The sequence below is a fragment of the Trachemys scripta genome, chromosome 3 (genome assembly GCF_013100865.1).
Source record: "Trachemys scripta elegans isolate TJP31775 chromosome 3, CAS_Tse_1.0, whole genome shotgun sequence".
NCBI classification, from domain to species: domain Eukaryota; kingdom Metazoa; phylum Chordata; order Testudines; family Emydidae; genus Trachemys; species Trachemys scripta.
Window position 1 is genome coordinate 99,275,715 of NC_048300.1, and position 26,342 is coordinate 99,302,056.

Here is a 26,342-nt window from a genome sequence, read left to right on the forward strand (position 1 = left end):
AATGAAATAATAGCCATATCAAGTGAGCAGACCTTGATTATTACACTGAGTGGTGCAGATAGTTTTCAATGTTTTCACATGCAAGTTTTTGACATACTAGCCAGGAATAATCTGGGTTGAGGATTGTTAAACCTGTAGCCCATTGAATACTGTTGACTGTCTATGCCAGGTGGAATAGTTTAGGAGATTTGCCTCTCTGCAATCACGTTTTCTGGGTATGGGTTTCGTGGGATGGTGTGAGAGAGGAGATTTACTGATTACCGGACTTACAAGGAAGGAAAGGGCCATTCATTTTTACAAATAGATTTTAGGTTGTATAAAGCTCAGTTACCTTACTGTTCCTGGAACCACTTTAGGCTATTAACCGCTAAATCTAACATAATTCACATGTACAAAAAGATGAATTCTAAAGGAGATTATAACCAGTATTCTGAAGAGGAATACAAAATTCTGTACGAGTCTACCGTACATACCATGTTGCATATGTCTCTATCATTACAGGTGCTCAGATACTAGATAGATACATTAGATTAGATTATTTTGAGCTGTTGCTTCATTTCACAGTATTTCTAGTTTTCAGTGTTCTACACTATTCTATTCCTGTTTATAAATCTTTTAAGTGTGCTCATTAAAAAAGTAATTAAATTGTCATTATAATGTATAGTATGCCTGAAGTCAGTCACCTAATTAAACTGAAAGAGTAGAGAGATAGTAGCTTCATAAGCATTTATTAAGTACTACAGTATTAATTATGCAGGGCTTCTGAACCAAGTAAAAGAGGAAGGAATAGAAACACCAGTTGAAAAAGGTTTTCCATTGCTGTCCTTCTCAATGTAATAATATGAGATTCCCCCCCCCCCACTAGTTAGTAACATAACACTACTGCTTTCTTTTGGTTAATTTTTAATGACATTATTGATTTTTTTAATGACTATTACTCACAGCATTTTCCTGTAATATATTTGACAAAAAAAATGGACCTTCTCTGATGCCTCTAAAAATGTGAGTAGAACTAGAATATATGTTTAAAAATATGGTGTTAGATGGAATATACATTGTGCTTGATTTCAATTTCTCACTTATACAAGTGGAATTCCATTAGCTACAATGGAGTTACTTCTGATTGGCAAAGGGGAAAGTAAGATCAGAATCAGGCCCTGTAAAAGGCCCAATTGTAAGTATATCAAAACAATGAACTTGTGATAGTAGGCCATCTTTAACTCACCATGTTTTGACAGGTTGGTGTATTAAGAATGTGTGTATGATTTGGTTCACAATAGGAGATCAGAAAGGAGCAAGAGCCTTATGTTAGAATTTCTTGTTTGTTTTGCGTTGTAATATAGATTTTAACACATTGAAATAATCTTTTCTTCACACTTTCCTTATGGTGTATTCCACTTCGTTTTAGGGCACTTCATTTCAGTCTTAGGTGGGGTTCATGTCTAGATCTCTGATATAAAGTGACCCTGTACAGCCATAATGATTTATTGTGGCATAGAGGGTCTAATTCCACAGCTATTCTGTGCATGGAACTTTGGTTGATTTAAAATGAGCCATCAGTTTTGAGAGAGAGTGAGAGCATAATTACTTCAGGCGAAAGATTGGTAAGCTTTCAGAACAAAAATAAATTTTAAATTGTGCATCTCAGTTCAGTGCTGAGTGCTCCTTTGAGAGTCCTGTAAAAGAAAGTCCTTTGTACGTTTCAACAGATGCAGCAGCCCATGTCTCTCCACAAATGGGCTGTAATTCTCTTTTGGACAGGTTACTTCTGAGGATAAGAGGTCATTTTTTCAAGACTAGTAAGCTGTAAAGCTGATAGGCAGATGGCAAAAGCCACAACAGTATTGGCATGGTCAGTTTGAGTGTAAGTGTTTGGTAACCTGGCTGCACAAGGATCGGTGAATCTTAGAATTTGTTAAATGGAAGCACATTGGCAACAATCTAGTAGCAGCATCTAAAAGCTGTGGGCCTTAGTTATTTGGGAACTGTGAGCCTTATCCGGTAGTCTTTACTCTGGCAAAACTTGGAATGTGGAATTGGACTATAAATCCTATGAAGGACCTGTTTCTTTTTATCTTCATTTTGATAGGCTGCACTAAATTGGAAAACGAACCAACCAACTCCACAACCCCCAAATTTGCCTGTGAATGATCAAGGGAATTAGGATAGTTTTTATTTACACAAAATAAAATTAAAATTGAATATATTTGTCAGTGAGCAGTGCATATTCTGTGTCATCATTCACCTGTATCCATTTGTTTTGGGATGCAGAACACTGTGCACTAAGGCCCCAGTCTAGCAAAGGACTTAGTTTTATGCGCATGACTTTAGTGGTCTAGTCACCTGCTGAAAGTTAAACATGTGCTTAAGTGATTTGCTGGATTGGGACCTATGATACTATCCTGCATCCACTGATGTCAGTAGGTATTTTGCTACTTACTGCGGTGGGTGCAGGATCAGACCATAAATAAGAGATTCCCTGATGATAAGGGAAGGATGTTCACCCTATGTGGAACTGAGAATATTATTCATAGATAGATTCCGAGGCCACAAGGGACCTCTGTGATCTAGCCTGACATTTTGTGTAACACAGTTATTGACAGCTCTTGATCTCAGTGATTGTGATAGCAATGTTTCCTCATACTCTTGTTCAGTCACTATCATCACCACTTCAGGTTAGTACCGGGGCATCTTGACATAAGGAAAATAACTTGAGGGTTTACTGGAAAAAAGGGGGGAGGAGGAGGAAGAATGAGTAAAGGATGTCAGTCTAACGGAGGTCTTAGATGACACAATACAAGTAGGGTTATACAGTGCATGTTGTGGTCAGTAAGCCTGTGTTCTGAGCTGTGCACTGGAGGCTTAACGCTTGTCTGTTTGTATCAGACTTTACAGCTATCTCTGTAATAAATAAACTGTTCATGCCATGCTATTGTTAAGCATGTTTGCAGCTTTTTACACTACCAGCATGCAGAGGTATAGCAGTCCCCCTTTCCAGCTGATTGCTAAGGCAGCTCCATGAAAACCAAGGAGAAAAGGCCCACCCTTGCTTTTATGGATTCTGAAAACACGCTGGCTACATACTATGGCACAGCTTTTTGCGGCAATTGTGAAATCCACCACTCAGACATCCTCTCTCAATTTCATCTTCAAGAGGAGACCAATAATTATTTCCTTTTGCTATCAGCTTTTTTCACTACCACTTAGTTTATTTATGTATTTTTATTGGTTAAATGCATCTATCCTATGCTATAGGCCCATAATTCATTGAAAGTCCCAACCTTGGGGACTTGGATCATTATCTTGATTTATATAAAGTCTGTGATTTATTTTTTAAATTTTTATATGCAAAATTAATGTAATCCTTTAACACAGGGCTCTGGAAGTATTAACTAATCCTCACAGTGCCCCTAATGAGCTAGGAATTATTACCATCATTTCATGGGCGGAGAAATTGGGACACAGAAATGTTAGGGCCAAGGTTTTCAAATGTGGGTGCCTAGACTGAGGGATCTAAAGCTGGATTTAGGCACATAAATTAGTGGCCTGATTTTGAAAGCACGTTGACTTCAGTAGCAGTTATGGGCCTCACCCTCTCATAAAATAAGGCTACTTCTTTGGGTGCCTAACTATAGATACCCACCTTTGAAAGTTTTGGCCTCATGACTGCCTACTCAGTGGCAGGCCTAGGATTAGAACTCAGCTGTGCTGTTTCCTAACTGTGTGCACACTCAGCTAGTCTAAGCCACTTCTCTTGGAGTTAGATTTATGCATTGGGAAAGAGGGAAAAAATAGCTTGTATCAACACACATGAAACCTCCATCTCAATGCATTATATGTGTAACGTGTATTCTATTTATTACATGGTTTTTGACTTTACCAAAATCATAGAATCATAGAATATCCGGTTTGGAAGGGACCGCAAAGCAGGACCAATCCCCAACTAAATCATCTCAGCCAGGGCTTCGTCAAGCCTGACCTTAAAAACCTCTAAGGAAGGAGATTCCACAACCTCCGTAGGTAACCCATTCCAGTGCTTCACCACCCTCCTAGTGAAAAAGTTTTTCCTAATATCCAACCTAAACCTCCCCCACTGCAACTTGAGACCATTACTCCTTGTTCTGTCATCTGGTACCACTGAGAACAGTCTAGAGCCATCCTCTTTGGAACCCCCTTTCAGGTAGTTGAAAGCAGCTGTCAAATCCCCCCTCATTCTTCTCTTCTGCAGTATATATTCCATTTTTAAAACACATATGAATCAATGACAAAAATGGCAATATGATTTTACCTCATGTATCAGTAGAGATTTTAAAATGTTATTTGTAATGAGGGATTATCTGGCCAAAATTACAATTTTGAATGGTAATAACATTATTTCTATAATCTGAGTGGCTTTGGATCATTTCCCTTCAATGGAATGCATCAACATGGGAAGAAAGATGGTCTCATGGTTACAAGGCTCAGCAGATCCAGTCTTTGGTTCAACCAAAGACTTTGTGTGTGAGCTTGAGCAGGTCACTTACTTTCTCTGTGCCTGAGATTCCCATTTGGGGTATGGAAATTGCTAATGCCTCAACCTCACAGGGGTGTCCTGAGTATTAATATGAGTGAGATGATGAGTGTCATATAAAAATGTAGACAGGTAGAAGTTTCTCTTTCACATCTGGATATAAGTTTTCTGGAGTCATAGAAAGTGCCTTACGAAATAGGAGTATCAAAACATGCATCTGAGTGGATGTGTATCAATTTAGTTTAAAAAGAACATCCCATATGGTTGTTATCCATTCTGAGTAGATAGAAATATTGCTAGAAAAAAAAGGACAGATTCAATGATAGATCTCAGTACATACATGAAAGGCAGACCTATGTGACGTCCAGCCCTATATAACATGCAGGCACAGCATCTTCAGTGCTCCCCCCCTCGCCTACAGCTGACCTTCATGTATTCATAGAAAATGATAATTTAAATATTTATTCAGTACAATAACAAAAATACATGTAATTAAAACAGCCACCTAGGTAGCAGGTAGGTGCTACTTTACTACACATGCACATATTTCTTCCTTGATTTCTGCTCCACGAACGCACTAATGCTATCCTCACAATCTGTGTCTTTTAAAAGTTCTCCCTCAGTAGTTAGAAGGGTCCAGGCTTCTGATCCTCAGGAGCACCTGCCTCAAGGCTTTAGACCTGGGGGGAGCACTGGGGCTCAGGGCTTCAGCCCCACGGCTCTGCTCCTGGTTTCAGTTTCTCAGGGGGCACTGAGGCTCAGGGCTTCAGCCCCAGGGCTCCGTTCCTGGCTTCAGTCCCGTGGGGGGCGTCAGGGCTTGGGGCTTTAGCTACGAGGGGAGCGCTGGTTTCAGCCCAGTGCTCCCCCTGTTGCTAAAGCCAGAGCCCTGTTGCGCCCTTCCCCTGCTGCAACCTCAGTTTTCCTCCATGGTGTCTTCTAGTTATAAGGTGGGCCTAACTGCGTTCTCTCTTGTCATTTTTCTCTTTTTGATTAGCATTTGAGCGTAGGCCCTCCTGTTGGCCCAGATCTTGGGTATTTAAGGAGATAGATCTTTGAAAGATGTCAAAGCAGAGCGCAGGGGCAAAGATTGCTTAAAAACCTATCTTTGTTATCTCCTGATCCATGGGGCAGCCAGGGGTTAGTATGGGCCGCAGCGTAATTTGAAGCAGCCGCAGGATCCACGTTTAGGGAGTCCTCGGCCATCCATTTAGGGTACCTTTAAGGATTATTTGTACCTTTCAAGCAACACAGAGGGGTCTCAGCATTCAATGGCATCTGAGTTTTGGGGTTTAGCTAAAGAATAAAGAGCTGGTGGGATGAGAACTCTCAGCCGGTCATGTTCCCCTCATGATCTCCCAGTGGGAGGATAGTTGACGGAGAGAGGGCTGGGCTCACATGCATTCTGTTACTAGCTTCATAAGATCCTAGTGGTGATAACAGTTTGGCCCTTTAAGAAATACTGCCCTTTAAAAAACACATAACTATATTAAGATTTGACGACAGTGGAATGAAGATGGGTGGTTATTGACAGATGGAGATGGAAATAGCACGCAGCCTTTTAGTGCCATTTATTTTATTCCAGCTTCAAAATCATATGTGCCAAGGAACAGCAGGACTGTACATTGGCTAGAACAATATTTGTGAGCCAGGAAAGCTAGGGTTATGCTTGTGTGTTATTGCTGAAGTTATGATTCTTATGCCAAAGTATTGCACATTAGACAATTATTATGTAGGGAGTTGCCTGAATGAACTTCCTGGTAATCCTGCCGTATGTGCCCTCACTGTGGTGGTGTGGAAATCAAGTCTGTCCATCCCAACTTTTCTAACCCTATCACTGCTGTAGCTCTTAGACAGCAGCAGCTTTGTTTGAAAAAAGACATAACAGGCAAGTCAGTCTGCACTGCCATATGCTTTTGCATCACACGCTTGCTGTGTTATTCAGTAGGGAATGGTTGAAATCCCTTTACAAAAGGATACGGAAAACTCTCTTGTCAGTACAGTCTCAGGAGTCCTCCGCCCCTATGCTAAACATAGCCCTTTATTTGAGATTATTCTCCAGGTTGTTGATTAAATTTTTCTAAGACTCACCCTCTGTAGCTTTCGCAGTGATGATTGCGTCACACCCATCAGTTGTTATTTCCAGGTCCTCAATTTTCTTCTCAGCCTCCTGCCGTTTTAATCCCAAAACTTCAAACTTCCTGTCCATGGAAACCATAGTAGCCTGGATTAGATCCAGCCTGCCAGAAATATCTACTGCAGGCCTTGTAAAGAAATTAGATTATGCTTGGTGGACAGGGACCACAGCTCTAGACATTGCCAAACCAAAGGCAGGTAAACCCTTCTAGGGCTGCAAGCCACATATGACTATGCTGCCAAAGCCCTCGCTGATCTTAATTTATTCAAGGGCATATTAAAGTCACTTCCCACTCTCTTATGAAAATCACTTTCAGAGATGACAATGTTAAAATCGTAAACAACATGGATGATTGGGAACAATGGAATACATCATAAGCAGCATGCCTGGGTGATATTTTTGTTGTCTCTGTGGATCTGCATGATGATCCCTCTAAAATATGGTTTAAATTATATGAATTTTTCAGTGCCTCGATGAATCTGGTTCATGTCTGTCTAACTCAATGTGTTTCTTTTGATAAAATTATTCCGACACAATTACAGTCACAATACAAATAGGAAGAGAAGATCTCAGGCACCTGTTCTATCTGGAGAGGAGCCTCTGCCTGCAGAAGGCGAGCGTTCAATCTCTGTCGTATGCTTCCACTTTCTCTTGATCCTTGGAAACCCCACAGTGTGGGCTTTGCAGAGCTGGAGGGGGTAGGGTAGAGTCGGGGAGTAAGCCAGCTGGGTCCCTTCAGCTTTCCCCCTCCCAAATATTGGGAGAGCAGCAGAGCGAGTCAATACATGAAAGTGGCCCAGATTTTCTTTTTATTCTAGAAGTGCTGTGGCCTTTCCTGTATGGGGTACCACTCCTGAGACATCGTATCCTGATGTGTTCCAGTAAAAGCACATGAAAACATAAAATTTGCAATACTGGCAGAGGGCAATACCTTAGTCTTTAAAATATGGGAAATCGCCCCCACCACTCTAAGGCCAGGGCTGTAATACAGACTTTTGCTGACATTGCTATGTCGATCAGGGACATGATGAGCTGTCTTCTGTGGCCAACGTAGTTGTGCTGGCAAAAGCTCCTAGTGTAGACAGAACTTGTAGACAAGCAAAACGGTGCTTTTGCCAGTATAGCTTATATCACTAGGTAGGCCAGGAGTGGGGCATGGAATAAGCGATATCAATCCAAGTTGATGGTTGGTATACATTCTGTCCATATTAGGAGCACTTTGCCAGTATCCTAGCTACTGGTATAGGTATCTCAGCAAAACCTTCCAAATGAAGACCTGACCTAATATTTTATTTTATTTTGTAAGGTATTCTTTTGTTTATCATCTCTCCAGAGCTCTAGGCACCACCCAACATTTAAAAAACACAATTAGGAATATAAATAGTTCAGTAGAAATCTTTACTTCATTAATTTTTCAAATTACAAGTTTTCCAACTAATAGGCTGTCCCACAAGAAATGAAGTCACTCTATCAAGCCACCTAACTCATCCTTCAGACTCCATTGCCTTCATCTACAAACTCACAATCTCCCTTAAATACCTTCAAGGCAAGATGGGCTTTGCAGATTGCCTGCAAGGTTAATAACTCTGGACTCAACTGGATCAAGGAAAGAAGTGAATTACACAGTCAAAGACCTCTTAGGGAGAATGACCTGACAACCCAGATGCCAAGGAGTAGTATATATGGATCAAACATGTCAAGGGGGCAGTTAATATTTCATCCAGTGACACCTTCCAGTTCAATTTTATTGGCGTAATTTTTTCATAACACTATCATTACATTCACTGTCAATTTTTAAAGACGTGTTTGCCTCTTGTTATGTGATTTCATGGCTGCATTCCTCTTGAGCAGATTGGCATGTCTCTTTGATGGCAGGTTCACAGTTGGAATCCTTAAATCAATAAATCATTTTAGCGAGTTGTTGAGCACATCAGATTTGAATTTTAAAAATCCACAGCCACAGTTGTAACATCATAGTGGCCAAAACTTGATGTTATTTGCAAAGGATGTTAGAAGAATTGTACTCAGTCAGTGTTACCTTTAGACTAAGTCACTTTTCGATCAGGTTTTGGCCGAATGCTTTTTTTGTTTTTTGTTTTTGTTTAAGATATGAAAGAAAAAAAGTTAAGGAGACAGAAAGACAATTGTGACAACAGATGGATGACTGAGAAGCTCCATCCACACTGTGTTTGAAATAATGCTAGTAACAACCACATTAAAAATAGTTGTTCTTTTTACAGCTGTTTCCCGTACCAGTATGGAAAGCACTTTTTCCCCCCGGAGCCATGTTAGAAAAACTCTGCTAGACACTGTTCCTATGGCAGTCTGTAAAACAGTTCTATATCAGAATAATAGCTCTTTAATCTCACTCACTAGCCATATTAATAAGGAAAAGACTCAAGTTAAGGAGACTGTGTTAACCAAGGAAGAAGTAGGAAGAGCTTTTAAGTTTGGGTTCTTTGATTGAAACCTCACTAGCAAAAACTAGATATGGCTACTGCTAGTTTGGGGCCAGATTCTAATGCTCTGATTGAACTTCTATTTCTCAAGTAGCCTTCTCTGAAGTCGACACGACTACTTGTGTAGTAAGGTGTTAAGGGTATTAGAATCTGGCCCTTGGTTGTAATGAGTATACTGGTGTGGACAGGAATCTTTTTTCTAAGCATGAAATTCTGTGTGTGTCATAAAACTGCTCTGTAGACTGTCTTGGAGAGAGCTCTATAGAACAAGTATCAGAGTGGTAGCTATGTTAGTCTGTATCAGCAAAAAGAATGAGGAGTACTTGTGGCACCTCAGAGACTAACAAATTTATTTGAGCATAAGCTTTCGTGGGCTAAAACCCATTTCATTGGATGTATGCAGTGGAAAATACAGTAGGAAGATATACTGTATTTTCCACTGCATACATCCGATGAAGTGGGTTTTAGCCCACGAAAGCTTATGCTCAAATAAATTTGTTAGTCTCTGAGGTGCCACAAGTACTCCTCATTCTTTTTGCTGATACAGACTAACACAGCTACCACTCTGATACTTGTTCTATAGAGCTCTCTCCAAGACAGTCTACAGAGCAGTTTTATGACACACACAGAATTTCATGCTTAGAAAAAAGATTCNTCTGTATCAGCAAAAAGAATGAGGAGTACTTGTGGCACCTCAGAGACTAACAAATTTATTTGAGCATAAGCTTTCGTGGGCTAAAACCCACTTCATCGGATGTATGCAGTGGAAAATACAGTATATCTTCCTACTGTATTTTCCACTGCATACATCCGATGAAGTGGGTTTTAGCCCACGAAAGCTTATGCTCAAATAAATTTGTTAGTCTCTAAGGTGCCACAAGTACTCCTCATTCTTTTTGCTCTATAGAACAGTTTTTCTAACACATTTTTGTTTAAAAGCAAAATCCTATTCTCTCATTTAAATATGGCTGTTACTAGCAGTATTACAGCTATACCGTGGACAGTGCATTTCTGCTTTCCATCTGTCGTCACATTTATTTTTTCAGTCTGTCTCCTTACTTTCAATTGTCTCTTCTCTGTCTCAGTTTATCCAATTTTCCAGGCCGGCCATTGCAGTATTAATGCTGTCCTAATGGCTGCAGAAAGAGCAGTGGAGCTCTTTGCTAAATGGTTTTGTTGTTGTTGTTTTTGTTTTGTTTCTTTTTTAACAATGCTGTTGCTTTTATGCTTTGTTTGTTTGTGCTATGTGCTCTCTGTTGTGTCATCTTGGTAGATAACATGTTTGCATAACATGCATTTTGCTGTAATTATTTAGTTTCTGCAAACATTTATACCGTAGTGTATTTAACACAGCTCATGTGCCTTTGGGACAGTGATAGATTGTAGTCTCAAAAAGAGACTGGCTCAGATCTTTGCCCCCACTCTGGATGCTTGGGGCCACTCTGGCAGCATAAAGCAGCCAGGTCCCTGTGATAGGGGATGTGTCTGGGAGAAAGATGCCATGGGGCAGCCTTAGGCTTTTGCAATTATTGCCAAGGACTGCCTGGTCCTTAAGAAATGCAAAGATATCTTAAAGCCATATTTGCTCCCCACCCATTATCTTTTGGTGGGAATAGCATGGCTGAACTCAGTTTTCTAGCCTATTGACTATAAATTGCCACTGAACAGTTAACAGTCCTGGTGTTTGCAGTATACTTTTCCTTTCCCAGTAATGTGCAGTATAGGAATACTCCTGGGAAACTGTACATGCCTGGGAGTTGCAATGGTTTATATTAATGGTTGGAACTCTAACTTGAAACTCACAGCATTTCTTCCACTGCGCAGTGGGTTCCCCACTCCCTCTGTGAAAGAGGTTGGGGGTTTCATTTGTGGATCCACAAAGATCTGCTTGGATCTCTGGAACCCACTAGAGGCCAGGGATTTCTGCGCAGAGTCCTTTTGCCTCCACTTTTCTTCATTGCCTCCTTCCACCATGATGGCTTTTGGCACCTTCTGGGCACTATGGGCTTGATTCACAAAGAAAGTTAGGCCGACATTTAGGTACATAGAAAATCCCTGGGATTCACAGGGCCTGGGTTTGGCACCTAGGTTCCCTATACAATGAATGGGGAGAGAGAGCCACCTCAGAATAGGATCCACAAAAGCCAGCTCTTCGGCTAGGGTAGCCAGTGGAAGATGCCAACCAAAAGGGTATATGCTAAACGCTGCCTGTCTCCTGGAGTCAAGCACCTCATCCAGGCTGCAGGGGAGGCACCTTCTTCTGCTTTGGATTCACAACTACACACCCATTACAAAAGAGAGGCTACAGAGTCATTCTTATATACTTGCTCTCTGTCTGTGGCCTGATGACTCTGTAGCCCGCTGGTTGAAGCACTCACCTAGCATGTGGAAGATCCAGGATCCCCTGCTTCAATGACTTTTTAAATTATTTCTCCACAGTGGAACAGCGTCATGAGAGACTGAAGAAATCCCACATCAGACTATCCCATAGCACAATGGTTAGGGTCCTTATCTGAGAGGTGGGAGATCCATGTTCAAATCCCTTTCTCAACGGAAATGATAAATTTAGATAATGAAATAAGGAAGTCTAAAATAATTTGGGATGAACTGAGTGATTTATTAACACCTGAATTTATTTAAAAACCAAAAACATAAAAGCTGGCCTTATTTAAAGTCCCCCCCCCCCCCCCTTTTTTTTTTTTTTTGGCCAATCTAATTTTTTTCTTTAATAACCCATCCAACTAATTTTCTGTTCTGTGAGTCAATACGTGAAAAATTGCTAACAAAATGGTTTGGTTAACAAAAGTTGGAGTCAGTTGCTGAGCAAAAGTGTGATTCAGGAGCTGAAAATATCTATGCACTTCACGCGTACAAATCAAACACGGTTCTTTGGCAACTCCCACTGGGCTAGAAGCAGAGTTTGAAGTCCTCCCTTCTTCAGCATGCCATGTATGGATGGGTCCCACGCTCCTAACAAATTGCCGATCAAACTGAACACATAACAAGAGAACAGTGACATCAGTGCAGAGTGATTATGGCTCAGTAGGAAGGTCCTCAGTCTCTGCTGCCTTGCCCTTTGCATGTGCATTTACACCTGTGCAGTGTAAATATAATCAGGATGGGAGAGTTTTACTTTCACCTTCTGTAGACATAAATGGCAAGTAAATTGGGAAGAGGCTGTGTGCATCTCCCTGCAATGGAAATGCGCTGAGCTGACATTTAACCATTTTGCTGGAAATTCTATAACAAAATTTGTGTTTAAATTTTTATAATCCCCCTATGGAGTCAGTGCCCTGGTAGAATGAATGTGCTGCTCTTTGCTTCAATCTGTCAGGCTGAAGACTTGAAAAGACAACATGTACAGGTTCATGTTGTATAGGCGGTCTTTGCATCCAGAAACTTAGGTTCAGATTCTGATCTTAGTTACGCTGGTGTAAAGCCATAGTAACTTCGTTGATATCTGCTTTGAAATTACACCAGTCTAACTAAGGTCTTAATTTTATTATGTGGTGAAAAATATCTTAAATATTTGTGGGAAGAGCCTAAGTCCTTGGAATTCAGATTTTCCATGTTGACAGATTTTGTTTTTTCCCGGGCATCACACTTCCCTGCTGCTGTTCTGCACCTCTGGTTGGTTGCCACTGTCTACGGACAAGTTGATTTTTATTTGTAATGGAGACTGGGCTACTGCCATTGCTCTGCTGTGGGCTCAAACTCACAGGGAGCACCTGCAGGGATGCCCTTTCTTGTGAGATACATTTTGACAATTCAAGTGATTGTCATGGGCTTACAAGACACCTGCTGTCTTGCAGCCTGCTTGGTTGGCAGCCACAAGTACCTTTGCCTTAGTTTCTTCACAGCGCAGGTGACCTTCCCCTCTCTCCTCCCTGCCCCCACAAGCTTATGTGTCATCAGCTAAGAGGTATTGCTGAATAATTACCCTATCTAGAGGAGGACACACAAACAAAGACACTTCACTGTAGAGGCTCCTCAGGGTATCCTGGATAGGCTTTACTTGCTCTGTTTTGAATCATTTACCATACTGGTTTTCAAACTGTGGGGTGTGCCCCCTGGACAAGGTTATCAGGGGAGCACAAGGTGGGGCATTAGGCTGCGGCTGGATGGGTGGCTAGGGCAGGGCAGTGCACAGGGAGCCCCGGCAGTTATGGGGGGGTGGGGAGTGCAGCCTTGATCAGTCCCTTCCTACCCCCGCAGCAGCCTGCTGCTCTCCCTGGTCTCCCATCCCTGACTGCTGGGACTCCCTGCGCATTCTCCCCACTGCTGCCCTGCCCAGGCCTGCACAGTGAGGAGACCCTGGTCTGCTCTACACTGCCATGGGCTCCTCCGTGGATGGAGCCAGCTGGGGCCTGCTGCCACCCCGCGGGTGACCTGCCTGCTCCCATTTGTGAGCCATTTTCTGTCCCAGATGAGTGGGTGTTGCGGGGGAGGGGAGGCACAGCAGCAAAAAAAAAAAAAAAAAAGTCTGTTTGATTTACATCATCAGCTTTATGTGGTGCTCTAAAATGGGCTCTGCTGATACCTTTACATGTTCGCTTGCCTGCCCACTTTCAGATGATCGCCAGATGTGTAGAGACACAATGTCAGCCATCACTTTGTCTCTAAGCCTCCAGCCTGGATAGTGAGACCATGAATCCCGGCTGTCAACATCTAAACTTCTATTTGTGCTGAGATTACAGGGCTATAGTTAGGGGAATGTGCTCTTACAGTACTAATTTAGACCTTCGCTAGAATAAAAAATCTAGCCTCTATAGTAGCATGAAAGTAGTGTTCTTGTCAGCCAGAAAATGGCACAGTGGGCAACTGCTGACAGAAAGAGAGTGTACAGGCAATTTGCATTTGACATTTTACAAAAGACTCAGTCACAAAGGTTCCAGTGCACGTTTTAATGTAATCAAATGAATTAGCTTTTTACCCCTGAATGTAAACATTGGGGGGCAATATAATGTAAGTGGACACTCTCAAGTAAAATTTGGCCCCAAGATTAGGTTTTTACAGAACCTAAGGACTAATAGAAATGTTTCCATTAATATTTTTACAATTCCAGTAGGCTTTTAAAAAAGATCTAAATATTTCCCGATGTTGTTTACAACACAGATATTACAGCATTGCGCCAGTGTTGCCTTTCTTTTTTTTTTTTTTTCCTGACTCAACCATGTATAGTATGAAGATAGGCCGGTATCAGTGGATGAGCATCACGTGTAATGTAAAACACAGATATGTTCTGCCATTTGGTCATGTGAAGTTAAGTGAAAGTGTGACATAGCTTTTACCTTCCTCTGCTGTCAAGAACTTTGTACTTCCAGTCTCAGTTACTGCCGCTATCAAATTGTGTAATTAATTAATTGCACCTTGTTTTGAGGGTGATAACTGCAAAATTACTGAGGTTGTGTTTGGTGTCTGAAGCTTAATGCACCATAATCACAATCATATAATCACAGTTGGACAAATTGTAGACCCTCTCTTCTCTCATCTGAGCTTGCAAGGCACAGAATGCTTTGCAAGTGCGATGTTTATTCTCTATAGGAGAGAGATGACAGCAGAATATTCGTGCAGAATGGGTCCACACCCCTTACACACTGATATGGGCCCTGAGCTGTCTCACACAGCAGGGGAATGAGGATGGGCCATTCACAGTGAAAACAAAATGTTCAGAGTTTGGTTTTCAAAAACTGCATTTCCCCCCACCACCCTACCACCCCGGTTTTTGTTTTTTAGCCCCCCCCCCCAAAAAAAACCAAAACATTTTGAAAAAATTAAATATTTTCTGTTAATTTTGTGTTTTAAATGCACTTTTTCATTAAAAATATCAACCAGATCAAAGGAATGGCAGTCGTGTGATTCTGATTATGCAAATGAAACTGTTTTCCCTTTCTGAGACGGATTTGAACCCCTGGATTAGAAATAGGAGACATATGCAATTACTAGTGCCCTGAGCTATCCAGCCATGTACCAAACAATTTGATGACAGGATATATTTTGGGCCTAAACTAAGTTAGTGTCTAAATTTGTCCAAACACTCAGTGTATGTTTGGAAATCCTTATTGAATCTCTTTCAAACGCCACTTACCGTACAAATACAGCAAAGGAAATTAGTTAGCCCCTCACTCTGTTACAAACCCAGTCAGTTCAAGACTTTAGGCAAGTTTTGAAATAGTGTGAAGGTCTATTTTACACTAGAAATTGGATCCAAGTTTACAACCAAATTTGTGGTGAACCAAATTATAAATTTCCTTAACAGCATTGCAGTCGTAATGTAGACAGGGCTTTGATTTCCTTTTGCACTTTTGAGGTACTTGCATACACTAACTGGACTTTTCCAAAATCTTCAAGTAATAAATGGCAGAATATTTGTTGTTTTCAGTAAACTTTAGGGTCACGTTAAAATATTTTGCAAGGTGGAAGATACAAAAGACTGTCAAACTACAAGTCAAGTGCAGTGAGAGAGTTTAAGAGGTAATACCAAAGTCCCAGCTCCTGTTTATCCACCAAAGGAATTAATCTTTAAGGTCAGCTGTGACTATGATGCCATAATCTCCTGATACATTTTTATGTTGCCACCGAGGTGCAGCTTTATCAATTATAAAATAGTTTGTGGAACTCCCAAAGGGCGGTGTGGGAAGTAACCTGACAGAAAAAGTCTTTCAGAAGCAGACAGTAACAGTTATTACCAGTGGACTTCTGCCTGTGTGTAAAAACTAATCCCTAAATTTATGAGATACAAAGTTCAAACTGAAAAAAGATTACGAGCAATGAGCCATGCTTCGCTTCTCCCACTGTATTTAACTTCTGAGGAGTTAAAAGGTGTCTTTAATCTTAGTGTATGTGTTCGCAAACAACTGCAGTAGATTAGAAAATGTTGAGCAGGTATGATCACATATTAGCAAATTATCAGATTATTATTGTATTGCTGTGCATGTCCAGTGCGTAGTTCTTAAAGGATGGGTACACCCATGCTTATTTAATCATGCTATCAAAAAAAAAGCAGTGATTACGCACATTTTTTAATCTTTTAGTCGTTTAAGTGATCCAAACAAATTAAAAGTTTTGTTTTTTAGTATGGCAACAATGCTGCTTGGTGCCTTAATTGGACAGTATAATTCTGTTGGACACATGCATTGTTTGGGATTGTTACTGACAGTCTGGCTTGGCTATTTCCTCATAGCACGTACTATACTTTAACTGTAGTGTTCTTTTAAGATGTGATTAAGGAAATTCAGAAGGACAACATGGACCAAATCTTGCCATCTTTCTTCAGTCAAAACTTCCATTCATTGGGATTTTTGTCTAAGTAAGAAGTGCGGGAATAAACTTTCTAAGGTATGGATTAAGGGCCTGATCCATCTCTAACCAAAGTCAATGGGAGTCTTTGGCATTTAGATCAGACCCTAAATTCTCCTCTGAGTTATGTCAGTGTAATTGCATTGAGTCCATGAAGTTACACTGGTATACATGAAAGAAGAGTTTGGCTCCCATATTTTGAAAGGCAAATTTGAAATCAGTAATACAGAATATAGAGTTCCTCAGTGATTCCAGCTTTAATACTCCCTTTGCAGCTATTGAGAGGGGACAGCAGTGTGGTGTTTGGTTTGGTTTTGCATCGTAAATAACATCTTTCACACACTAGGCTTTATTCTTATTTATACTAAGTCTCCTTTACTATTGCCAGAGCGATATACAGGGGATTTAGTGTAAATGAGAATTAAGGCCACTGTTTTTACTATGTGGATTAAATAAGCATATTTACGACACACTGGGGAACTTTAATTAAAAACAACTCTCTGCAAGTTCTACAAGCGTCAGTGAAGTCAGTGAGCCCTGTTTCCACAGAATGAAATGGCAATGTTTCTAAGGGAATTTCTAAGGGAAGCTGGAATTTATCCTTATCTTACTATGGGAAACACATGCTGTAGATAGGGGCACCCAGGTTTTATTGCAGGATGGGGTAATCTGGAGCCATGTCATTTATTTTTTTTACTTGCTAGAACTTTTTCTGCGGTACACTGTAAAAATATGTCGGGTAAAATCTTGGCCCCACTGCCATTGACTTCAATGTTGCCAGGATTTCACCCATAAAGATTAAAACCTCATTGGGCCCTGACAGTTCAAAAGTTCAAAAGTAGCTCCTTGACTCTATATCCAAATTAATTTCCTAGAAAGTTATTTCGATGCTATAAAGTGTAAGGGTCTGGAGCCAGAACATATGGTTTTTTTATATGCTCAAATGCCTGCATAGACCACTGTTTACATTACTGGTTAGTAACACATTATCATTTGCCTGTTTGTTTTTGTTGCTGATAGCAAACATTACAGAAAAAAAACATAAGCATATGTCTTTTATTACTAACTGGTTCCAGGCCTATTTCATCCTTTGGATTTTGGCACTGTGCTTCAATTAAACCACATCTGCATTCTCATAACAGTGGAAATCCTGTCCTTAGCCCATCCCATCATGTCTAGGTATTACACTGCATATGATGCAGCATGGAAAATCATGTCATTGAACCCTTTAAGCCTTTTGAAGTCAATGGGAGTTTTGCCATCGACTTCTATGGGAGCAGGAGCAGGTCCTAAGACAGGAATGACCAGAGTGTATCTTGTGGAGTAAATGTGTCCCAAACATGAAGCAGCCTCTGGCCACCCCTCAGCAGGCAGCACCACTGTATTAAAAACCAAGGCAGTTGTAATCCACTCCATTGTGTATGCAAATTAGATGTGATTCTCAGGCTTCTGGCAAGTTGCCAGTGTACCCTAAATAACCTCACTGTATGCTTGGCACTCCCAGTAAATAGGAAGCATTTAACTCTGCAACTGGAATTTAGTTAACTACTGGGTTGAAGCGCTGTGCTCAGGAATAGACTCAGGTTCACTCTCTCACCGGTGTACAAGCATGAATAAATTCTAGAAAGCAGTAAAAACTTCTTTTTGTCAATAACGTCAGCAGATCTGCATCTGAATACACACTGTGAGCAGATGTGTTGAGTAAGAAGGTGTATTTTTTAAAGTCAGTGAGTTGAAGTATGAAATGGAAATTCACAACATACAGTGGTGCTTTCTCCTCTGAAGATAGCTAATACAAAGCAAAAATGTGAATTTAAAAAATGAAGCTGTTTTTAAAGCTCAGGGCTGCAAGGCAAAGCAGCAGAAATGAGAGAACTTGGAATTTCAACAACAACCAAATAGGGTTTTAAAAACTATTTTAAAATATGCTTTTGTTGTTGTTCTGGTTTTGGGCACCACATTTTCCGAACTAGGTACACCTGCTGAAGTTGGCAGTTTTAAGTATAGATGCACTTGTGATGCACTTGCATACTTTCTGAATGTGCATGCACTGCCTGCTTGTGTAGATTTTGCAGGTTAAATTTGGGTGCCTGTGTTTGAAAATGCATCCATCTATGTACCTGTTGGCCCCATGTATCAAGTGTCGTCAGCACTGAAGAAATTTCCCATGTTTATTGTAACCCAGTGCACATTGGAAACCCCAGCAGAGATACAAATTGTTTGTACTATATTACGCACAGAGAAAACCCTTTACATGTTGTAAAAAATGGCAGTGATTGACTCATTGTGGTGGTTGTATTTATTTATACAGCCAACATCACAATGCCATTATGTTATCAAATAAAACAGCAGGCTGGCTTTTCCGTAGTTTTTAAAACCTTTTTTTTTTTTTCTAATTTGTTTTCTTAATAGGTGGAGACGATCATAAAGAGCCATATTTACTGGAGTAGTGAACCAAATTGCCTTGATTGGAACCATTATTCACTTGCACCTTTGACATCATCAACCAGGTAAGAGAAAAATAACAGAGGACGCACTTAGATTTAACTGTGGCAATGGGCCTGACTGTACAGGTTGGGTGAACATTTCTTTTCAGTCTTATAAGGTTTATGTGGAATTCACTCACAACCCGAGCAAATTACACTGTGTTCTGTCTAAATATTTCACGTACTTTTGTTATAAGTAACACCAACTATTGCTAGAACTGAACGAGGTTAAAGAAAAAGTACTTACTCTGTTTTCTGAGTTAGTTGATTTAGTGCATTTGGCAGCGCTTTCACAGTTTTCCCGGCATAATCAATCAGTTACTTTCCCCTTGGTATGTGGTTCTTTCACACAGTGTCAAGGGAGAACATTTTTTTAAACAAATAGGACAATGTGATCATAAAACCACAAAAATTGGCAGGGAGACTCAGGACCTGAAAATACCTATAACTCATTTTTTAAATTAACCAGATTATAAACTGATGATATCCCTTTAATTCATTGAGCAATTACAGTACACTGTTTATGACATTGTCTGTGGTAAAGGAACTCTTATTGCTCAGTGTCCTGTACATAGCGATCCCCTGCAGTTCTGGAGTTACCCATCACATCAGGCAGGGTAGTCAATAGTTCAGAAGATTATGTATTAATTCTGTCTAAAAATTCATGTCCATTACAAAATGCATTTAAAATTATTTTCATTGCTATCATAGGCCTGTGACTGTAAGAAAATCTTTTTTTTATGTTCCTATCAGTAAAGCCATCCACAAGCATTCAAGTCTGAGTCAATCCCCCCCAAAAATCATGACATTAGCTTTAAAATAATGAGATTTGACAACAATAACTCTTGGATGCTTTTTATGTGCCCTTTCAGGTTTTGAGCTTGTGGGGTTCAGATGAGTCAAATTTTCAGGATTCTTCTCTGAAATTATGAGGGCCAGAAACATACTTGAAAAATAATGAAAGCTGGGATTGTCATGTAATAACATGACTACAGGAGATGGGACTTTAAGAAAAATATCAAATATTGTGACATAGAATCGCCAGAGTTGTCAATATTGTATCAAGAGACCTGGACCTATTTGAAAATTATGTTTTATTCTGTGCATCAGTGGGAGGGTTTAAATGAGGATGAGCTATGTGAACCTTCACTCATTCCTTGAACTGTTCCCAAAACTTCCTTGAGGTTTGGGCCCAAATCATGCTAGATCATAGAGAAGACACTCTGCATGTGGATCTCTCCATTTCCACACAGATGGTGAGCTCAGCTGTATGTTTTGCACTGTTCCCTTCCTCCTTCCCTCCTCCTAGAACCAGTAGAAGCCTTTTTGCACAGCCTGGGGTCAGTGCTGGAGGAGAGGGGTGTAGATTGAGCAGGCTGGATGTGGGCAGGAGACAACACATTATCTCATCCAGAGGGCCAGTGGAATTACTTTAGAAAAAAAGAACCCAAGCTGTGTTTACCTATTCTGTTGTCCCCACCCAGTGTTCCAAAAGGTTGGAGAGCAGTAGCAGTTGGGAAAGCGCTGACAATAAAAATGAAAGCAAAATAAATGGAACTCCTTTCTGAAGAACAGAGTCCTGGCTGTGTTCTGACTCACTATCATAGCACAGAGAAAGGGCACCAACAGGGCAGAATGTGAATGGCAAATAGAGCTAATGTTGATTTGGGGTGAGGGTTGTACATTAGCATGCAGGAGGGCCGTGGCGGGTCCTTGAAATGGGGTTGTAACATAAATCTTTCCAGAGACTTTATGGCACTTCTGTGAATTGGGGCCCTTATTGCTGTAGCTCTCTCATGTGCTGAAAACTCTCTCTGATAATGAGTTGGCTGATAATGGCATACTTTGCTTTTTTTGTTGGGAGCGACTGAATTTTAGAATAGATGCTCTCAGTTAAGGTATTTAAGGCTATGCTATTGGTACTGTAATAATATGTGTTGTTACCCTGTGTGCTAATGATAGTAAAGTAAACACTTAATAACTGTAGGGTAGTAAATATGGTATGTGAGTTATAAAAAGATTCCTATTAACAAACTGAACTCTTCCTTGCCTGATATAAGGGCTAGATCTTGCAGTCTTACTGCAGTGCTGGCTCAGGGGGGCCAGGAAAGCATATCTTCCCTCAGGACAGGTACATGCAATGCTACCAAGCCTGCAGACTCAGATACCCCTGGAAGGTGATGGCCGTCCCATCCGGGGGAAACTGAAATGTTGGTGCGATATTAAGTGCTCAGGCACTGGTGCTGTGTGGTGTGGAGGATCCAGGTGGTCTTTGCTGTCTGAGCATTCTTACGAGGATGCTGGGCCTGATTCTCTGCTGCCTGACACCTGTTGTCATTTACACCTGTCCAAAGCCAATGCAAAGCAGGGTGGATAAAAATCAATGATTTTTTAAAAAAAATCAAAAAAATTGGATTTTTTAATTTAAATTTTTTTGATAAAATGCTTTTTGAGGAAAAAACCTATCTAAAGATAGTTTTAATTAAGATACATTATAGCTCAAAGATATCTCATCATGGAATAGGGATTAGAAATTCTAATTCTATAGTATGAGATAATATATCCATGTAATGTTTAAGAAAAGTTTTGTAAATAAGTTCCAATAGTTCATGGATTAGGGACCCAATCTTATGGGGTTCCACAGGCTTCTGTATAGATTATTTAGGTTAATCTTTCTATCTACTCAAAGGGGCTCAGTGCTCAGGCTAGAAGATACCATCAGAGATGCTTAGTTTTGCAGTTCTCAAACAGTGGATTTGTGTCTCCAGAGGTAACATGCTTGTTGACAGCAAAAAATGTTTTAAATAAATAAATAATATATATAGGTGAGAAATAACAGACCTCAACTCTATTGTCCCTCTGAAAATTTGTGTACACAGAGTCAGTCCCTTACCTCTCTCTAAAAGTGTGAAGTTTCAAAAAGTTCAATGAACAGAAGATTGTTGGGGGAGGAATAGATCTGGACAAGGAGAAGAAATCTGGAGATAAATGTGAGAAGTGAGAGACGTATGCTTTTTTGTTAAAATATTATACGTTTGCTGTTGAAGAAAAAATCCTGAATACTTAACGTTGTTGTTTTAGTTAAATAAAACAATTTAAATGTCTGCCTGGTGGTGTTCTCCTCCTAATATAGCCTGGCAAGAAAATCCTCCAAATATTAATGATTAACCTGTTGAATTGGAGATAGTTCACTTCCCAATGACTTCATAAATATCTGCTTCAATTACCTTTGGTAAATGAAATAACCGAACAGTTATTCATTTTCTGATATAGCTGTAAAACTAATCTGAAAAGTTTTCAAAATAAATCACTGTTAAAAAATGTATAGTGTGTACCTTCTAAAAATGAAACCTACATCTATCTCTGAGTTGTGAAGAATATATATTAAGGTTATAACAACCAACAAGAATGCACTTGTATGTAGAAACCCATGATTAAATCGAATCTTCCTGACTAATGATTTAAATCAAATCCACCCTGATGCAAAGTGGGTGTCAAATGCTGCCATTCTGATCCCAAAGCATTTGATACATACTTTGCCCAGATATAGCTCACTATGCTCAAAGGGCAAGGTGATAGCGAATCAGACCCTGGAAGCCCCTGGGGGATCAAGGTGTCTCCCCTTTGGGTCCTGGTCCTGGGTGAGACTGCCCATTGCCAGTTGTTCTGGTGGGTCTGGGGTTACAGCCGACAGCAGGTCTGGGCTTCGTTCTCCCCATATTGGCATTAGCCCAAGTTGAGTGAATTGGAACTTGGGGCATAGAAGTGGTAGCAGACGATGTTTTCCAGTCCTATTATTACTGTGAGACAGGGACATGCAGATTTCCTCCTCTTCCCCCAGAAAACCACTGAATGAGTTCATGGAGCAATGGATCTACTTGCTGGCCTCCTGAATATCTAGGATAGGGGAATGGCACTCTGAAACAGGAGGAGTATGGGGTAAGTCATTGAGACTTGAGATAAATGGGAGAGCTGTCTGCAGACTGAGCATTCCCATGGAATGAAATGACTAACCCTCTTTCCTCGTGTGGCTGAACTGTTCTTTGGCACCACAGTTGACACAACTTGTCAGTCTCAACAGGGAGGCCAAGTACTGAATGGTTATGGAGACTGAATTACCTTCTCATACTCCAGATTGGCTCTGAGGCATACTGGCAGGGCAGCATGGGGAAGCTTGTTCTGTCACATCCTGTGCTACGCCTGTTCTGTGAATAAATAGAGGACACCGTTCTCTAGGGCTGTCAATACAGCAGTCTGCACAGGAACTAAGTTAGCTGAAAGATCTGAAAGAAAATGTATGTACCTTTCATATGTTTAATGTATGTGAAGCTGTTTCCTTATGATTGTAAGAAGCAATATCAGTGCTGTAATTGCAACAAGATACATGATTGTGTATTTGTACTGTAATTTTTCTTCATGGACTTACTATATTTCAGCCAATGACAAAAATATCCAGTCTTATTTAATGAAACCTAATGAGTTAGCTTCATCTCTATCAATATAAAATTTATGTATTTGCTACTTTCATTGTATGGCGGTGGACAGCTCAGTGATAGATGGCAGTGCATTAACATTCTGTATATTGGATGCATGTAGCCCCTGAAATCCTTTCGCACTGTGACCTACTGCTTTCAAATTAGAGACAGATAAGGATATTCTGAAGGAGAAATTCCGTACTGTATTATGAAATTGAGTGCTTTAGAAAACAGGATTTTTGGGGCAGTATTTCATATACTTAGAGTTAGAAAACATAGTACTGCAAATACTGCCATATAAGCAAATGTGGTAAATTTTGTTGGTGTGGGGTTTGTTTGTTTTTTGTAGCCTCCATTGTACTAATTAACTAGTTAGTTTTCCTAGCTTAGAAATTCTGGGCCACATTCTGATAACTTTGCACGTGCTGAAGTCAGTGAAAATACTCATAGAGCTACTCAGCAATGAGTAAGGGCACCAGTGTCTGGCTCTTTGTGAATAGAGCTGTCTCTGAATCATATTCTCTAGTGCACACTTCTATAAAAAGGGATTAAGTGAAACTAACAGGAACAAACAAACAAAAATACATTTTGTGGTAGCCAATGTGAGCTATTCTTCATTTATACTATCTAGATAAATTGCTCTCTCTCTCTCTAGTGGTAGCTAATGTTCTCTTACCTCCAGTTATCATTTCTGCAAAAAACAAATGTTTTTTATTTTATTCCTGATAGGATTAACAAGATTACTAAACATTAGACACACCTGATAGGATTAACTTTACAGAACCCTTACTACACATATGTACCTATTCATATATATATATATATATGTGTATATATATATACACACATACACACACACACACACACACACAGTATTGTATATGCTAGAAAACTATAAATCTCCTGTGAAAATATCCGAAGGTTACAGGTTCAGAGGTCCATAGCCTCAAGGCGTATGTGAGATACACTATAACAGTTTAAAATCCTCCAGTGACATTTACATAGGAATGCTGTAACATACAATAATGTGGCAAATATTATCAAGTGTTTCAACAGGATTAATACTTTCAACAAAGAGTTTGCAGCCAATAATGTTGCGTAACTTTCCTGATGCGGTCTAATAATCCTTTGAACCATGCTCTGTATCATGGAGGGCTTGTCAGAAAGTTTGCAAACTTACCTTTTAAAAATGGATCAAAACCAGTACACTAGGGAAATCCATGTGATGGCGCTTCTTCCCCTGACCCATTGATACGTTGCCAACTAGTTCAGAAATTGCAAATGTTTGAACCGGCCAGGAATCTCAGATCCAAGTTAGCAGCTATCTCCAGATGGCTGCACTCAGTTTTGTACTGACGCTTTATAGATTCTCAGTGGTTGCATACTTGGAGTCATGAGGAGTATTGTTCCACTTGTTTTTGCCAGAAATGTACAATGCATTGGTTGATAGGTTGGGACACATGGTATAGCTCAAATAAAGAGGAGATGGCAAAGGGGATAAAAATGGGAGAGGAAAGAGAGAAAGAAAAAGCAGCATGTTGTTCAGTAGATTTTGTGTGTGTGTGTGTGTGTGCAGGAGCACGCATGTGCAGTGAATTTCAGCTGTTTGACTGGCAAATGTAATTTGATTTTAAGTCATGAACTTCATTGAGTTGTATCCAAGAAAGACACAGCTGAGCAATCTGCAGGAAGCAATCTTTTCCTAGAAACATGCAGCTCCAAACTGTACAAATTCTTCTGCCATTCATAAAATGTGTGTGCACTGCTAAACACAGACAGTCATTTACTGTTGAAGAGAGACTTGTGCATTTGCATCTTAAACAAAAGAACAACAAAAATGGATTTAGACTTTTAAAAGAAGAAAAAATGTATAATGTAAAGTTATCTAATGAAGCACCAGTGATAAGGACAGTTCATCATTTCTGGTGCAGCTGTTTCCTGACATTTCTGCAAAATGTTATGGAAAAATTAGTGAAGGTTAGTTCAGTAATGGTTTCAAGCTTGGCTAGTGGAAAATATGAGCGTGTTTCTTTCCATAGTCAATTAAGAACAAGTTAGGCTATTTTTTCTATAGGGGAAGTGGTATGCAGTTTGTACTACACAGGAAATAGTAAACGACATCAGAGCAGCTGTATGATAGCAACAGGTATGTGAAGAGTATGGGGAAGAGTCCCTCTCCTCTCACTTACCTTGGTTTTATTTAAGTGGAGTTATCCCTGCTTTACACTGGAGAGGAGAACCCAGTCTTGTAACCTGAGGCTGCTGCTACTCTTAAGCATGGCTGGTACTCCTCAGGATGTTCGACTCCAAAAATGTGTTTTCTTCATTTAAGTTTAGGAAAACAAAATGTGCATGTGTCAGTAGGATTTGCATTCTGCTGTGTGTCTATAATTGTATGTTGTCAATGTGTTATTCAAAGGAATACTCCTCTCTGAAGACAGTTGTAAGAAAAGTCAGGTGTAATGGGGACGGGAGGACTGTATGACACACATGAAACGATCAGTTGCACAACTGCTAGGGTTCATATGACACACACAGTGTGGTTTGAACGACTCCAACTAGCTCCTTTTAAGTAGGAAGCACAGGTTTCTTTAGCTGATCTCAGAATTTCATGCTGCACCTAGTAACTTCTCAACATCTGCAATTTTTATAACAATACTAATATGTCTTTCAGTACATATGATATAAGCCCCACTTCTCCAATGGTGCCACTCCTCCTGTACAAAACAACAATGAAGATGGTAGATCTGGCTGCAGTCAAGGAATTCTGTGGGTGGCTTAGAACAATTGTAACTGCTCATACACCAGCACTTCTGCTGACTACCAGTTTAGGGGATGTGGCAGCGGAACAGTGTGTAGCTGGGGCGCCCTTACTCTTGGCTGATCCCCCGTGGCTGTTGTGGCCACTTGGGGGCGCCCTAGGCAGCCATTGTAAATTCAAGCAGAACACAGGCTACTCACATTTATGCCAGGGACCAG

At 40.3% G+C, this 26,342-nt stretch overlaps 1 protein-coding gene across 4 annotated transcripts in view; it reads left to right on the forward strand.

The window, feature by feature from the left end:
* HIVEP2 (HIVEP zinc finger 2) overlaps positions 1-26,342 on the forward strand; it is a 162,099-nt gene that overhangs the window by 84,496 nt on the left and 51,261 nt on the right. For all 4 annotated transcript variants that reach the window (XM_034765516.1, XM_034765511.1, XM_034765514.1 and 1 more), the window contains exon 2: positions 18,815-18,912. The gene's annotated coding sequence lies outside the window, so the exon portion shown is untranslated. The remainder of the gene's footprint in view (positions 1-18,814; positions 18,913-26,342) is intronic.